Source organism: Botryllus schlosseri, chromosome 9 (genome assembly GCF_051294905.1).
Source record: "Botryllus schlosseri isolate E-star chromosome 9, Bs_hap1, whole genome shotgun sequence".
In the NCBI taxonomy this organism is placed as follows: Eukaryota; Metazoa; Chordata; class Ascidiacea; order Stolidobranchia; family Styelidae; genus Botryllus; species Botryllus schlosseri.
Window position 1 is genome coordinate 4,921,779 of NC_137244.1, and position 17,038 is coordinate 4,938,816.

Sequence of the window (17,038 nt, forward strand, 5' to 3'; positions counted from 1 at the left end):
AGGTGTTGATGTCCAGTGGGTTCTTATTGGCGGGGTAGTGATGTGCCGCGAAACCCGGGGTGGTGGTGATACCCTTTTAGACCATCAATCGCTCGCACGGTGCCTGCATAGGTATAAGGATCTCTCCCATGGTGACCCTTTCATTCAGGTATAGGCGGGGTGCCGAAGGAACGCGAAAACCGAGGGTGGTGAATTTACGTTTTCAGGGTAGGCGGGGTGGCGAACGATCGTTTGAGGGATAGCTGCGGTGGCATGCTAACGTTTTCAGGTATAGGTGTGGCGGTGAACAAACGCTTATTCAAATGGATGCGGCGGTGAGCTAATACCCATATGATTGGTCGTGAATTAACGTTACGGAGATAGGGATCGCCGGTGTGATAGTGTAACTCGTGGGTTATGACTAGGGCCATTTAAAGTCATTAAAGTCATATTTTTTTCTATGCATCAGTAGGTCGTGAAATCAATTTTAACGCAAAAATCGCATCCATATGGGGTATATTAAGAAAGTTATAAAGTCATATAAAGTCATATTTTTCTGGTTAGGTCATATTTGAGTTATAAAGTCATATTGTTGTATACTTTAAATAAAAAGTGCCAATTGAAGCAATTACGCACTAAGAAAGTAAGGCAAGTTCTGATAGAACGAAGGCAAACTGTAAGGTTAGCCTACATAACATTACAGTCGCAGACCTATGAGGTCACACAATGCATTATGAGGTCACACATTGCATTGTGTTGCTGCACAATCTGTTTTACTTCTGTGCACTGAAATGGGACGTAATTTGCAGTTTAGAGACTTCCACAAGTGAGAGAAATAGTCAACGCATGGGAAACTGAAGCAGTTATTGTAAAGAGCGTCAAAGATTCAGTGAACGATCCAAAGTTGACGAGTCAGTTAACAGAAATATGCCTCCACTACAACAATATTTCAAACTTGATACTGAAAATGGAAAGTTGTACGTACACTATCAAAGAGGCTCATGCTGATCTAAATGCCCTCGATTTCGGAAAAGATCCGCTTGAGCTCAAAAAATACATTAGGAAGCGATTGGACAAAAACGATGTGAAACAAATTATGGAGTTACAAAGACAAGAAATTTCAACAGCGCTGTATGCAAAACTGCAGAAGTGTCGACAAACATCAGCGTCTGTGGAGCGGTCATTTTCCTTACTGAAGTCATTTTTACGTCCAAATGGTAACTTTAAAGACTCCAACATTCCACACTACATGAAACTGTACTACAAAAGTGGTTTAAAATAAAAATGGATGTGTATTACTGTTATGTTGTTCATGTTTTACTAGTCAGTTCCATGAGTGACGTTGGTTACATGTAAAAATACACGATTCGCGCATAAAGTCATATAAAGTCATATTTTCCCAAAAATAAAGTCTAATAATTGATTTTTTAAGGTCATATAAAAATGGCCCTAGTTATGACACACAAAAAAGTAACTACGAAATCATAGAAACGGCTTTTGGTCATAACTTGATAACAAATTGTCTGACTTAGTTTGTCGCATAATCCTCTTTCAATAGTAATATTAAAAAAGGCATTGTTTTTCAAAGGGAGGTCCGCGAAGCATTTTCAGGGGGTCCGCGAAGCCTCCAAATTTGCAAATTGGCTGATTACCTACTTCGTTTTCTTAATTAGAGAAATCAACAGGCACTTTCGCTTCATAACTGCTAAAACTTCATTACTCACATAATCAGAATGGCCGTCAGAGATGAAATATTCTACCGCGCCAACTCATCTTAATTGCCAAATTGCCAATAACCTACTGACACAAACGTATGGCGGTTCAGAGATGTTTTGTCGGGATTCTGAAAAATATTTTTGTGTGGTATGCATAACTGCTATTCCAGAGTAACTTCCAGATGACCTGCTAGATAGATATTACTGTGCTGGACGTTATATGTTCACTAAAATCTGTTTCTCACTTTTGGTGTCACATATGTAGCGATCACCCAAACGTGGCTTCAAAAGCGTTAGGAGTTACTATTACATTCGTCATCACCTATCTTTGTGGAAATGGATTATTGGCACTCGTTCATATCGAATAGACAGCGCGGTTTTTCAAGACTCTACCTCGTATTTCAAGAAATTTAGCTCCATAATTCGCTTTAAATATAGTAAAATTCTTCCTAATTTCTACATACGCATGAGTAGGCTATGGAGGTTATTTTCAAGAATTGTCATTTGGTGCTGTTTATCACTAGCCTTCAGTATTTAACAGGACAGATGACGGTTGCACGATGATAGAGCTAAATTTGAACTAAAAATTTTGGGGTCCGCGGGGCTCCTTGATGGTCCAAATGGGGTCCGCGAAGACAAAAATATTGAGAACCTCTGTAATACGGGTATAAGTAATGATTAACGAATTACTGAATACGATATCTCAAAAGCGGATTTCTGTCATGACTTGAAAACCAACAACTTGACGCTTTCTGTTAAAACCCTAATCGCTGAGCGGGTAATCCTTTGCACGACTCGCGGTACAGCTGAAGTTGAATCATATCCGAATGTGTTTATTCGTCACCTTGACCTCACGATAATATTATTCAAAGTGAAACATGGTCCTGTGTTTTACCCGTTAATATGAATAGCATTTCTGCCTTTGTAATATTCACACATTGATTTGAAACTCACTAGAGTTGTCAATCTAAAAGTACACATGCATTCGATTTCCGTTTCGACTGTCCGCGGTGTTTAGGAATCGGTAACAGATTCAAGACTAAAGATCTCGGTACTAATAGATTCAACAACCGGTACAATTTCACAAATCAATCGTTGTAGTATACCAAGGTTAAAGATGAAACAACTTCATTATTGATACATTCAACAATCGATAAAAAATGCTTTCTTGTCCGAATTCGTGACGGTGAATTGAAACGGATACGTATAGAGTCCGTATATTGCGATGCCATGTCGTTACCGTTGAATCCAACAATCAATACAATGATTTATAGTCGGAACTTGTGACAGGGAATTGGAAAATACGCACATTACACAGTGTGAAAATGTCACTTTCAATATCGGAGCATCATTCGAAGCGATATGTAATGCTTGATGGGATGTATCTTATTCAACTAGACTTGAGTAATACACAAAACTCATAATATTATAGAAATCGAGACATGTGCTACACTGACATCTGTAAAATGTGTTTGTATTGTTCTTCATAGTTGGATAAAATTGTTCATTTGAATCTTCCAAAATATTTGTCATCATAAAACCAAACCGCTGAAAGTCATTACCAATCAATCAATCAATCAATCAATCAGGTTTATTAATATTTTCATCGTTTCAAAAACATCACAATACTGCGATACAATGAGAAGATAGGAAGGTGTCGAAACAACTTGGAGTAGCCTTTATGATCAGACACTAGGGTTGTTCAGAATTGACCGACTTTCAAAAAGTCCAGGTTTTCAGTCCGATTCCCATGCCTTTTACCTTAAAAACATATTCTGGCTACTTTTTTTTGTAACTCGCCCCCTGCATCCGTGTGCACATTGAGCTGGAAGAATAGCAGCTGAAAATAGGGGATTCCCCTAAAATCTGAGTGTCACTATTTTACCTAGCCTAGTTAAAGTCACATATAACATAGATTTATGCAGCTGTTGCGGTTTGGAGTGCTACAAAACCCCACTATATAAGGCATTCCTAGTTCAGGATATCATTTCCACGTCCCACACTGCCTTAGAACTGCTCGAAACTACCTAAAACTGATAGTCATTTTGTTGGATCACATATCCTACACCCCTCAAACCTACCCGGCACTGTTCATCAATTTCCTGGATCCCCATGTGCAAGAATACAACTGTAAATGTAACATCTACTCAAAGCCACATAATAAACATCACTGGAAACGAAAAAATAAGGCAAAGAAAGAGATCAACTTGGCAAAATATTACATAAATCAGGTGGATGAAATGGTTGCTTTCGAGAAATCTGCATATCTGTTCCGGTGATCTTCCACAGCTTGTAGGAGGCTCGCTCGCTGTTTTTTGTCATCCGTTATGAACGCAGCATAGTCGGTATTCAATTTTACCATACGCTCTGCTGCATCATTAACTACTTCAACAGTATTCACAAATTCTTGAGCAGTCACGAAATCCGGATCAGTATGCCATTCCCAAACTGGAAGACTCAACCAATCATGTTCCACATGTATAGTATCAAATAGAAACCATGATTCTGGCCCAATCAAATCGACCATATTCATTGACTCAGAGACAGAGTCAGAAATCAGACTGAGAGGCATACCTCTGCGAAATTTTTCAGGGATTGGCATTTTCAGCAATTTAGCAGCCATCGCTTCCTTCAGTTTGTCAGGAATCTTTGGATTATCCAAAAACATGGTAAATACCACCATTTCCTAAGTTAGATACCAATGATGTTTTCGCAATTTCTTGTATGCCACATCAGCAACATTGAGATCGCATAATGAAAAGTTTTTCATGTCATGAAGGAATTTGAGATCATTCCAAGGGTGCGTCACATGCAATACCAGTTTTCAACCAAGCTGGAACATAAAACAAAGCAATGAATGTATTGATTCGTTCCAACTTTTCAATGAACTCTTCAGAATAGTCCATTTGCTCACTCCACGTGAACATTTTTTTGACAGTACAGGACTTGACTCATCCATCTAGCGCTATGAGTAGCACCAGGCTAGCGAAAACGATGATCAACATATTTGTCATCCAAAATCGCCAAGGTACCTGTTGCACATTCTCTGTAGTCATCTCTTATCAAGACTTCTTTATGCTTTTCATCATTGGGTTTCATCAGTGGAATTATTTCTTGCTTTGCTTCATCAGCTTTCATCGCCAACCAGCTGCCTTCAATAAACTTCAGCGTTTTATAGCTTCTTGATTTATCAATATGTTTCCACTTCTTCTTGAAGGTATTAAAATCCGTGTTTTCAGGGCCTGTGGTTGTCGATCCAAACAAACACTTCCAAATCTCTCGAATGACCAGTTCATAAATATGATGGCGACAGGCTTTGTAGAAAACTTTCCTGTTAATCAATTCTTCAAGTAACGGAACCGCACCTTCGTTTTTACCAGTGTTTGAGGATGTTGTGTCAAACACAAGAGCTCCAACAGATTTTGTTAAATTCCAAAGTTCCAGCAGTTCAAATGATGCATCAGCCTGTGCTTTTCCTGTAGCACTTTCCAGAGTTTGAATGCCAAGACGTTTCCCTTTCTTAAATGCGCCGGAATACGCAGACGATGCGAGCACTGCCAAGGCCTCAAATTGATATCCTAGACGACTCTTAGTGAGCTTTCCATCCCAGTGCAATGCAATGTGCTCTGGAGGATTGGTGGATATTTTTTCAGAGATAGATTCGGAAATTTTCAAACGATTTGCAATGCGTCGTCGCTAGGTCCCAGATCTTGAAAGATGGAAGTCATTAGGGTTGCCATCGCAAGCTTTAATCAGTGCTGCAGTTATCATGGTAGCGGCATTATCACTGACTTTCAAGCGATCAAAAACCTGGTATAGGTCTTCGTCGCTGAATAGGTTTACAGGAGCTTTTAGAGTCACAAATTTAGCGGAAGAACCAGATGTCGACTGTGCAAGTTCAAAATCAGTGCTGTGAGAAGTGTCAGCTACCTGTGAAGATATAGATGAGCTCTTTGTAAATTCACCTTCGCTACTTGATGCTGGTGCAGACTCTCTTGCACTCATGGTCCGTCTCTTTTGTTGCATGATTTTCGCTTTCAACACTTTATCTTTGCCACCGATCGTTGCTAATCTCGGACCCCATTGATCCTGATAAAATGCTATGTCTTCACTTTTTTATCGTCAGAAAGAAGTCTACTTGCTTCAATTGTCGCTATCGCGTCAGGGCTCCTATATCCCATAGCTTACTCAGTTTGGCTTCAAAGTCGCTTTGTTTTTTTGATACATATTGCCGGCCTGCAGTTTTCTTTAGTGACAGCCATTGTTTCCACACTGTTTCCAATCTTCTAGTGGCATTGACTTTTTTGATAGTCTTTATGCCAGCAAGTAACCAAAAACCGATCACTTCATCTACTGCGATCTGGATGCGTTACTTGACTGGTTCATTTTTAAAAAATGAATGCTCTCTCAGGTGTAGCACATATTGCATAACTTGCCTCAGAGTGGGCAACTTCGATCCCGTAATGGCTTCCTCAGATGGCCCAACTAAGAAATGCTGTGTCTGCGATCGTGTTCTTCTAGTGTTCTTCGGTACTGCTGCACTAGATGACGATTTTCTTTTTTTTTCAGACATTTCGCACTACAGATAATCCTAGAAAAACAGATATACATAAACTCAGTCAAGCAACAAAGAATAGTGGAAAACATTTCAGTTCTTTTAGAGTTTTAGGTCGAACACATACTGCATAACTTGCACAGGAGTAGCCAGATTAGATCCAGTTATGGATTATCGAAGATAGTTATTCCTAAATTGGAAAAACTCATATCAGTATATTGATATCTTGGAATATAACAAAAAATTTAGAGCAACCGACTGGCGGTTTTCCCCAGTCACTGGAATAGACATTTGCAGGCTTTGTTTCTATCCCAGTAGAAAGGAAAAGAGTATCAGGTCTATTATATCAAATAGTTGTATACTGCTATAATACTATGTTCACTAATCACGCGCTAAACTCGCTAATAGCATGAGTCAAAACGCCGCCTGATAAATCCTGCACCTCAATCGTAAACACAGTCCATCAACAACAAAGCAGCAAGGCACCTGACTAATCAATGATCCCCGTTTCACAGCCGTGCTCAGCGCTTCATCAGCGCTAGAACATACGCGTCACGTCAATGAGAACACACGCCATTGCTGTCGAGTCACTGACAACGGGGGAATCCCCTAATTCCGAAGAAATTTTTAGGTGCATGAGAAAACGGCAATGTGCACACGGATGCAGGGGATGATTTACAAAAAAAAGTTGCCAGAATTTGTTTTCAAGGTATAAGGCATGGGAAACGGACTGAAAACCTGAACTTTTTGAAAGTCGGTCAATTCTGAACAACCCTATCAGACACCCACCTTAGCCTATAGGCGAAGTAAATAAGAGGCAAGCACAGTGCACACTGAATGAAAAGTAATGCAGAGAATATAAGGCCCAAGCGACAAAATGAGGTGGTATGTGGCGGAGGGCGAGGTCGATGTTAGGTCGTGGTCCGGTAATCCTGAAGACTGGCTAGTATTCCGTCGAAGAAACAATTTATATGATGTTTGCTAAATGCATCCTAGTTTAGGCACACTGGAATTATATGTGAAGGCACAAGTACAGAAAAATCGGAAACACATCCTACACCGAAATCTAGTGAAAGCGATTCTTATTTTCGTCATTAGTATCGATTACAATTTCTCCATTTCCATTTGTCAAAGTAAATGTCATCGCAATACTTAGTCAATTAAAGGCCTTACTTGCATGTGATTGAATTCCTAGCAATTAACTTGCTAAACCTATCGCGTGGATCTTAATTTCTGTCATCATGATTATCGAAGTACATTTGTGTCTAATTGTTAACTACCGACATTTTTTATGACATAACGAATTTAAAAAAAGTTATGCGCAGAAGACTGGTTTGCATAAAGTGAAAAATCACACACCACTCACATTGATAATGTTATTCTATACATCAATATTGGGTTTTTCATTTCCGATATTTTCTGTATTGAAGCGAGTACAATTTAATACATGAGGTACTACATTTAAAATTAAAATTAAAATTTAAACTCGTCCGTATTCCAATACCGCATAGAGCAGTGGTTCTCAACCGGGGGTCCGCGGACCCCTACGGGTCCGCGAAGCAATTTCAGGGGGTCCGCGAGACCTCTAAATTTTTAAAATGGCTGATAACGTAATTTTTATTTTATTTATTAATTTGAGAAAGCATGAGGCAGTTTCGCACCACAACTGCTAAAACCTCATGACTCATATCATCATAATAATCGTTTGACAGGAGCTATCGTAGTGTGGAAATTCGTTTTCATTGCCAATTTTCCAATAACTGGCCGATACAAACATATTTCTGTTTAGAGACGTTTTGTTGGGGTTTGTTGACAAAATAAAAATATGGAGATAGTAAGGTCAATCAGGGGGACTTCGTTACGTCTTCTCGATTTGAAGTTGTCAGTCTCATCAAATTAGTGAAAAATCGTTTGAAATATTCCGAAGTATTTCCCTAATTTGTACCAATGCAGGGATTAAAACCTCGCCACGAAATCCATTTTATCCTGCGATAGACATAACCACTATTTGAACAGCTTCTTGGAGGTACAGAACTTCAATATACAATTGAATATAGTACATCCATATTGAAAAGAACCCGAATATTGTCGGCTGACAGTCGTCATAAATCGGACGATGCTGCTTTTGAAGCTCGACTATCAGATTTGGCGCATTCAAAATTGCGGATGTCCTATCTACAAAGCTGTTTTTTGATGAACAAGGAGTGTTTCGTTGCTATCAAAGCATTACGCTCCAACCTTGAAATTTATATCACCAGTTATATTGGTATGCAGCCTTGTCTTGTTAATGTCCAATTGTTCATGGTCGAAAATGCTTGCTCGTAAATATATTGTAAACCCGAACAGAACAAGTCGTTTCATGACAGTCTCTCTCAGGTTGGAAAACATGGTTCCATTATTAGGCGCATAAAATGTGTCTATAACATTAGATTAGGCTTTCACTTTGACGGTAGGAACTCTCTGCTGACCGATCAAAATGCCGTTGCGGGCGGGATCCGACCCGCGGTCCGTATGTTGCCCGTCCCTGCGCTAAATGCTGGACGTTATATGTTCATCAAATATTTTTTTTTTCTTTCATTTTGGTGCCATAAATGTTGCGATCACACCAAAAGTATCGTCGGAAGCGTTATGCGTTAATACTGCATTAGCCTCCATCTATATATTTACGGAAATGGTTTTCGGCCCTCCTCATTCATATCAAAACGAGGACGCGGATTTTCAAGACACGACCATGTACTTCAAGAAATACAGCAGCAAAATTAGCTTTGAAATAATAAAAGTCTACCAATTTCTACATAAACAGTACGATGTTATTTTCAAGAAAAATCATGATTTTGTTGTTTATCACAAGCCTACAGTTCATATTTGCACAAGACAGATGAAGGTTGCACCATAATAGAGCTAAAATTAAACTAAAACTTGTGGGGGTCCGCGAGGGTCCGTGACGGTCAAAAGGGGTCCGCGAAGCCAAAAAGGTTGAGAACCACTGGCATAGAGCATCGATGAAAAGTATGCAATCAAACGCAATCAAAAGTTTTACTTTGTAGGATACGGCCCACGAAAATAAAATATATTCACAAGCTACTAAACTGTAGAATGGTTAGTTACGCTTACAAACTGTTCTGATATCTCAAGAACGTTATTGTATGAAAGGATGTCGACTTTTGGTGTGTACAAGTATTCAAATAACAAACATTACTTACAGGGGAAATCAGAGTTCTTTACACAAAAGTTGTATGTGTGCAATATGTGTTCATCACGCGTAAGTCCTACACATCCATGATGTTTATGCAAGCTTGACTTTTAAAATTTGTTATACCGTCATCGCAACATCTTTCAAAACAAAACCATAGTCACTGCTTGAGAAATGTGTCAATGTCATCACAGTAATCTAGACACTTCCACGAAAGAGGAGATATGTTTTCAACTAACGTTCCACTAATTTAACGCAGAAAACAATCTACTTTACTAACGAGAAGTGGAGAATTATCGAATGATTGTCCTACCATCAAAACAACTGGAAGATAGTGCCGTTGGAAAAATGTTCGTTATCTTTCGCACGCTCGCGCTAAATTATAAAACGAGTATGTTTTGTGAATCGAATTTTGTTCAGCGTCAAGTCTATATGCTGATTAAAGCATGCATTAAAACATCACAATCGCAATCCAATTAAAACCACGAATCTATTTCCGTTTTGTCACAAACTGCCACCATACAGCATAAATAAATTTTCTTTCTCTAACATCAAAGCATTCTTGTAACCATTCACTTTAATCGAATGCACAACTCAATACCAGTATTTACTTGGTACAACATCGAAATTCCGAATTAGTTGAACATGCAGTTAAGGAATATTTTAAATAATCTATATCTGTTCTGTTCGTGAGTTTAGTGTGTGTCGTACTGGGGAACTCTATGAAAATTGACTCAAATGACCGAATGCATGAAGGTTGAAATGTATCATATTAACTTACATGTGGTCTTTCTTACGGTTTCATACGTACAGCATGAATTCAGTAAGTGAACATACAGACATTCACGATGTGACGACGATATTGTTTCATCATATGAAATATGTTCACTCTCGCACTCGCGATAAAGCACACTCTACATGAAACACGTAAATCCTTCTCGAACCTCAATAATATTGTCTACTAACCAAAAGTATCTTGTGTGGCTGGACGCGCTGGAAACAACGTTTACTAAAATTCACACTATGCAATCTTTCGTTGACATAATGTTAAATTTCCATAAGAATATTCGATGATATTCGTTCGGTGATCATAGTCTGGCAACCATATCACGCCCAACAATTCAATATTAGTGTTGTTGATAGTTACAGATTGATTACCACGAACAGTGACAAAATATCCACCAGAAACGGTTTCAGTGGCTTTGTGTAATTCCATATTTAGTTTTCTAGATTGCGTCGCATCAAAATTACCTACGAACAATCACCGACATACAATTTCTGCTACATTATTGGATTAAAATACGGTTAGAACAGGGGTGGGCAATTATTTTTCTCCGCGGGCCAAATGAGAAGTAAAAAATACGTTGGCGGGCCGAGTGAAAAAATTTAGCTATATTGTTCAGCGTATTTTCATTTTATTTCTGAATTACATTGTTATTAATGCAGCTCAGTGAATGTGTTGATGTTAGGTAATGAGATAGTGGTGGCTGATTAAAAAAATATCTATTTGTCGTCACAACTCGAAGCAATGTGAAACATGATACATTTGTAACTCTATGTACAGTATACACCAGATTGTATCAATTACAATAATTCAGTTCAATTACAAATACAATTACAATTACTCCCTTGCATGTTTCAATTATATTACAATTACAATTACTCAATGCTAAAAATATCGAATTACAATTACAATTACTGTTAAACATGTAATTGATTCGGTAGAGAGGTGTTCCTTGACAACCGTAGCGACGTAATAAGCAACAATCTAAAGCTATTCAGTGTTCATGTTTCATTCATGATACGTAGAACACCGGTACCTTTAATTAGAAATAAAACTCGAACGTATTCGAACTATTCCTAATCATGAGCAGACATGGGGTGATTACTTCATGAATGTAATCGATTGCGATTACGATTACTTCTGAATGACGCGATTACGATTACGATTACGATTACGATTACAGCAAAATCAGAAAGTAGTCGATTACGATTACATTGGAAAAGTAATCACGATCACTCACGATTACATTTATTTTGCATCTTAAAAGCTATGTTAGAAGACAAAATATGGATTGCGCTGAAAACACCTAATGAGATAAAAAAAACTCCGTTAAAAAAGATGCGTCATTTGTTTGTTACGTCATAATGTACCCATTGCCCATTTTCAAAGAGGTCAATTTATCGCGCCCAACGATTTGCATTCTTGCCAGGGCTATAACTGCTGCACCCCAAATTTCCCAATAGGGTGAAGAGCGAGCTCGAAGGGGCTCAAAAAGTATGTCGTAAACCAACATAAGTTACAGAGTATTTTCGAGAGATCTAATTAACTTGAAAATCCTCTCTAGATCAATGATTCCCAGCCGCGGGTCCGAGAGCCGCATACGGCTCTCAGCTAGTCTATTTGCGGATCCCATTGTCGTTGGAAAATCCAACAAAAATATTAAAAAATCAATCTATAACAAACAAAAAAAATTGATATTCAAAAATTTCACTTGTTTGGCTTGGAATCTGGAGTTTATAATTAAGGGTGAAGACCAATTCCTTTGGTGTCGAGTAGCGATTCTCTACTCAGCAACGATTTCGTTACTGAATTCACGTCAAAAAGTATGCTCACACTCAAATGCGATAGGATCGGCACTCAAATTTAAGTCTGCTCATCACCAGACTTAATTAAATGCAGGTGGTGTTACAACACGTTTTACAACGCTATCTGACCAGCAAACCAAAGGAATATTTGACTTTTGATAAGTTCAACGGCCGCATTGACGGAATGAATGCTTTTTTACCCATGATGAAAATGTTTTTAAGTCGTAGTGTAGGTAATATGGCCACTGACCCTTTAGTAATTTACAACTTGAGTTGCTAGACATGCAGTCAGACATAAAGACATGACAATTTGTTTGTGCGTCTCACGAAAGTTTTTCTTTTAGTCTGCTACGTTTGAGCCAGTGGTGCCACTCCTAGTGTTTTAACACTAGATCTAGTGTTTTTTCGGTCGTCCTAGTGTTCTAGTGTTTTTTTTTCGCATAATTCTGCTAATCTAGTGTTTTTCTGCAACTGTACGAACAAGAAATATTCTAACATTAGACTACTAAATTATACGCTAAATTTATCGTTTGTAAGGTGATTTGGTGTCTCTGGCTGTGTTTGTTTGCAGCAATTCTACGTGGTGGTGCAGTAACAAGCAATTATCACGTAACAGGGTGCGCTGTGAATCCGTATTTTTGGGCGCATGTCTCGGAAAAATGAAGCGCGGTTTCGCTCTAATGCTCTGTCGTTTCTTGTCGAACTCACTCTGCAACTTCGGGCAAGATTTTCATTTGCCGAGGACAGCATATACTTTCGTGCTTGAGTGTGTTGAATCAGTTAACAGCCTTGTCAACACGAAGAAAAATAAAATCAATTGTTCCTCTGGCTGTGCAATTTCACTCTGTGATTTGATGAATTTAATGATTTGTCGGAAGAATGGGCTGCTTTGGCAAATGAGCTGCAGGTTTTCAGTCAATGTCATCCAACAGAATTTTAGCAAATTTGAAATATGTGCACAATGGATTCGGTGAATCGAAATTCCATTTACTTGGGAAGCTCATGACGAATCTCTTGGCATTGCCTCATTCCGCTGCATGCATGGAAACATGGACACTGGGGGTGTTCAAAATTTTGGTTCAATTCCAACCAATGAGAGCGGAGTTATTGCTGTCGAAAAATTTCAATTATGAATAAAATAGTATTTACGGTGACCGATTCTTCAATTATTTATTATATTGGTGCCCACCGTAAATACTCTTTTATTCAAATCCAAATTTTTCGACGGCAATAACTCCGCTTCCGCTGGCTGGAATTGAACCAAATTTGGTGAACATCGTTTCTATAGACAACCCAACCCAATTCTTTCATATAGTGAACATAAATTTTTCAAATTTTTTGATATTCGTTTTCATATAATAAATCGAAACTTTCTTCTCCTGTAGCAATGCGGCTACGGGCCAAATTTGGTGTGTAGGCATAAATTGGGTAACCTAACAATTTTATCAAGTAGCAAGTACGATTTGAGAAAAAAATCATTTTCAATACTTCTAATGGACACCATCCCCATTGTTTGGTTGAAGATGTACGGTAGTGAGCAAGATGCCCCACAAAAGATACTTATGTATGATCGATGGTGTACAATCGAAAGATAATTTTTATCATGCCGTTCAATTCGAAAGCGCCAATATTTGATTTTTTCTTACTTTGTTGAATTCGTTTCAATAATTTTCGTTAAATAATCATGCAGTACATCATACATATGTATCGAATTTATGTGTGGAACACTTCTTATCTATGGATTTGTACCTTGGTCATCATGATTACGTGGCAACGGCAAATTTTTCCTTCAATTTAGTAATCTAGTGTTTTTTTCGCCAATCTAGTGTTTTTTCACGACACAATCTTGTGTTTTTCCAGGAACCTAGAGTGGCAACACTGGTTTGAGCCACTACAATATCTTTTGATTATATAACAAACCGGAGGTCACGAATTAAGAACGTACAGTAAAGTAATTATAAAAAGAAACCAGAGGTCATAATTATGAATTACGTCCCCCAGCTCTACAGGTAGGTAATTGTGTGGCGATATAGCGCAGTGGGTTGCGGGTTCGAGTCTGACCGAGGTCGACTTCAGAATTCCTACCTAAGTGTTAAAGGTTTATGTAGGCTCCTCCTCGCCGTCTCATCCGCGTAAGCGGTGTCTTACAAAAAGCTTACAAGTGGGCCGTGCTACAAGCAGGGCATGGTATGGTATGGTATGGTATGGAAGTATGGTATGGTATGGATCGATATTTTGGTATGGAATATGGAAGAATGCAAGTATGGTATGGAATGGAAGATTTTAATCTATGGTATGGAACGACATTTCCATACTTCCATACTTTGGTGTTTTTATACATTTTATCGTGATCTGTGCAAGCTTCATGAAGCGTACGTTGTTCGCTGCTCACGGAATACGATCGCTTTTGTTATGTGTGAACGTGAACTATTGAACGCTGTGTAGGTACAAATATCATACGCGCTTGTGCAACGGTTTTAGGAGCACTTGGAATGACATGATTTTGTGATATAATAATGACAACAGTAATGTTGATCTGATATTCTATTGAGTCTAGACACGACGTCTCCGAGCATAGTCTATCATGTGACGCAATAATAGGTAATGTAGGCAACTCCAACTATACCTAATTCCTTGAGCGACGACAGCTCACAAGCAATCATGATGCAACGTACTAATTGCTCAATGCGATTGATAATTACATTTCTTCTGAAACATTGTCCGCTCCACACATTTATACTATTTGCATACCGATATATCTTATTGGTCATATTTCAAACGCTCTCGCATTAGGATTATAAATTAGGGAGTGGGGTAGACATAGTTTGAAATTCTGGCACTTCTTCGATGGCAGTCAGAGATCGGAAAGTGTTCACCATGATCACCAATGAATGTTTTCCATGAACACGAACAAAAATTTATAAACGTCAAAATAAATTGTTTTTGTGTGTCTTTGGAGAGACGGATATTAGGGTGGGGGAAAGGGAGATTGGAGGTGGATTAGGGTCAAAGTTGGGGTTAGGTATCCCAAGATCAGGGTTGGGGGATGTTAGGGAAGAAGGATATTAGGGTGGGGGAAAGGGGGATTGGCGGTGGGTTAGGGTCAAATTTAGGGTTTGGGTATCCCAAGATTAGGGTTGGGGGGATATTAGTGTTGCAGGAGGGGGGATATTGGGGTTGTGGGAAGGGGGATATTAGGGTTGGGGTTAGGGGGATATTAGGGTTGCAGGAGGGGGGATATTAGGGTTGTGGGAAGGGGGATATTAGGGTTGGGGTTAGGGGGATATTAGGGTTGCGGGAGGGGGTTATTAGGGTTGTGGGACGGGGGATATTGGGGATGGGGGAGGAGAGGTGGGTTAGGGACAAAGTTGGGTTAGGGTATCCCAAGATTAGGGTTGGGGAAGGGTGATATTAGGGTTGGGGGAAGGGGATATTAGGGTTGGGGTAAGGGGGATTGCAGGTGGGTTAGGGTATCCCAATATTAGGGTTGGGGAAGGGGTATATTAGGGTTGGGGGGAATGGGATATTAGGGTTGGGGTTAGGGGGATATTAGGGTTGCGGGAGGAGGGCATTAGGGTTGTGGGACGGGGGATATTAGGGATGGGGGAGGAGAGGTGGGTTAGGGACAAAGTTGGGGTTAGGGTATCCCAAGATTAGGGTTGGGGAAGGGTGATATTAGGGTTGGGGGAAGGGGATATTAGGGTTGGGGTAAGGGGGATTGCAAGTGGGTTAGGGTATCCCTATATTAGGGTTGGGGAAGGGGTATATTAGGGTTGGGGGAAAGGGAGATGGGTTAAACCCCGGTTAGGGGTAATCTAACCCCACCTTTGAACCTAATCCACCTCCAACCCCCCTTTCCCCCAACCCTAATATCCCCCTTTTCCCTAACCCTAATATCCCCCCTCCCCAACCCTAATATCCCCCTTCCCAAACCCTAATATCCCCTACCCTAACCCTAATATCCTCCCTCCCGTAACCCTAACATCCCCCCTAACCCCAACCCTAATATCCCCCCTCCCGCAACCCTAATATCCCGTTCCCGCAACCCTAATATCCCTCCTCCCACAATCCTAATATCCCCCTTACCCGAACCCCAATATCCCCCTAACCCAACCCTAATACCCCCCTCCCACAACCCTAACATCCCCAACCCTAATATCCCCCTCCGACAACCCTAATATCCCCCTCCCGCAACCCTAATATCCCCCTCCCGCAACCCTAATACCCCCCTCCCAGAACCCTAATATCCCCCCTCCCATAACTCTAATAATCCCCTCCCGCAACCCTAATATCCCCCCTAACCCTCTCCAAACGCAAAAACAATAATTTTGACGTTTATAAATGTTTATTCGTGTTCATGGAAAATATTCAATGGTGATCATGGTGAACACTTTTCGATCTCTGACTGCCATCGAAGAAGTGCCGAAATTCTCGCCACGCTAACCCAAACCAAATGCTGTACTAATAATCACGCAGATCGCTGCAGTATTGATTGCATGTAGCTGGGATATTTTATGGGTGCGCCTATATTATATATTAGTTTGCGAGTATTTACTTCAAACTTGCATGTGCATCATGCCAATGTACCGGAAATCCGATGATATTTTTATGGAGCAGGGGCGGACAACTTCGCCAGTCGGTGGGCCGGATATAGGAAAATTAAGTACTTGGCAAGCCGGATTGCTGAATGGATACATTATTCGCGCATATATACAACTACAAGGAATAAATCGTATTTAATGAATGTAATTTATCGACAGCAATGTCACTTCAAAGCCATTTCTCGCCGATAATGACAATACAATGTCGATTTGAGAACAGCATTGTCATACAGGTGCCGCCATATGTCTGCTTCTCTCTGATCAACCAACTCACGGTGCAATCCTTAATTAGGATTTCAAAGCGTTTCATAACTCCGGTACCCAAAATGTACCAAGATATCAATTCATTAAGGTGGAGTACATCATAAATGCCGATAATGCAAGTCTTCTCGCTTCGACGAACTTA

General features: G+C 39.7%; 1 protein-coding gene across 1 annotated transcript in view; it reads left to right on the plus strand.

Moving 5' to 3' along the window:
- The window catches only part of LOC145446946 (uncharacterized), a 156,931-nt gene that overhangs the window by 52,183 nt on the left and 87,710 nt on the right, over nt 1-17,038 (plus strand). The window lies entirely within an intron of this gene.